Source organism: Trichechus manatus, unplaced genomic scaffold (genome assembly GCF_000243295.1).
Source record: "Trichechus manatus latirostris isolate Lorelei unplaced genomic scaffold, TriManLat1.0 scaffold00225, whole genome shotgun sequence".
NCBI classification, from domain to species: Eukaryota; Metazoa; Chordata; class Mammalia; order Sirenia; family Trichechidae; genus Trichechus; species Trichechus manatus.
Window position 1 is genome coordinate 2,847,552 of NW_004444161.1, and position 1,205 is coordinate 2,848,756.

Sequence of the window (1,205 nt, forward strand, 5' to 3'; positions counted from 1 at the left end):
CACTTGTAATGAGATGCGTAAAGATAATGGGAAGCAGAGGTCAGTCACTACTCTGTTGTACTGTGAGTGAAATGATATAGAGAGACAGGAGTAACCTAGCAGCCCTAGGGCCTGAGTCATGATGTTTTAGAACACATGTAAAAACACTGTCCAGGGGTGAATTGCTGGGATGGAAGGTTCAGTTTTGGATTATGCCTGATGAACCCTACCACTAAAGTTCAAATCAATCAACAAGTAATAAGCACTTAGAATGTACCAGTACCAGTGGGAGCCCTGATGGTGCACTGGTTAAGCATTTGGCTGCTAAGCAAAAGGTCAGCAGTTTGAATCTTCCAACTGCTCCTTGGAAAACCTGTGAGGCAGTTCTCTGTCCTATAGGGTCGCTATGAGTTGGAATCAACTCAACGGCTATGGGTTTTGTATGTACCAGTGAGGTACTAGGAACCACGAAAGGCCTGCTTTTCTGTCTTAGGTGTTATGATTATAATATGAAAAGCTTATTCGCCCTTCAGTTGAGTCTGAATCAACAATGATTGCAAACATCTGTATGCTGAAAATTAAATCCAGAAATCTATTCCTTATGCTTTTATACTAGGCGAAATATGAAAAACATATGTCTCTGAGTTTTATCCAAATACTATCCTAGTATCTTTACCCTAAAACTCCCATTGCTCTCCCACTCTAACTGATTTTAATTATCTCCCATTTGCAGGAATTCAGTCCTAACCATGCTCCTGAATACTACCCCTACTTGCTTCAATAGGGGGAGCATTTAGAGCTGATGATAAAAGGCAAACAGAGTAAGCAAAAGCTAGGGGTGGGATTTGGGGAATCCTGTAATTTGGTAAGGAGTAGCCGAGATAAGGCTGGAATGGTAAATTGTGGTCAGATTGTGAAAGGTCTGGAGTGTCTGGCTGGAGGTTTGAACTTCATGCCTCTGGAAATAGGAGCAGAACGTTTTGAGCAGAGGAGTGACCCGATTAGAGGCATGTGTTAGATTACACCAGTAACAGTACTTAGAGTTAATGGACTGGGACAGACACGGGAGGCTGGGGAATAGTTATCAGAAAAATCAAAATGCAATAGCACAAGTAAGAGATTATGAAAACTTGACTTTGGGCAGTGGAAGTAGGTGAGAGAAAAAGAAACTGAAAAAATAAAAATGATACTGAGCTAGAAAAATCCAACTTTCTAACTCAATCTCA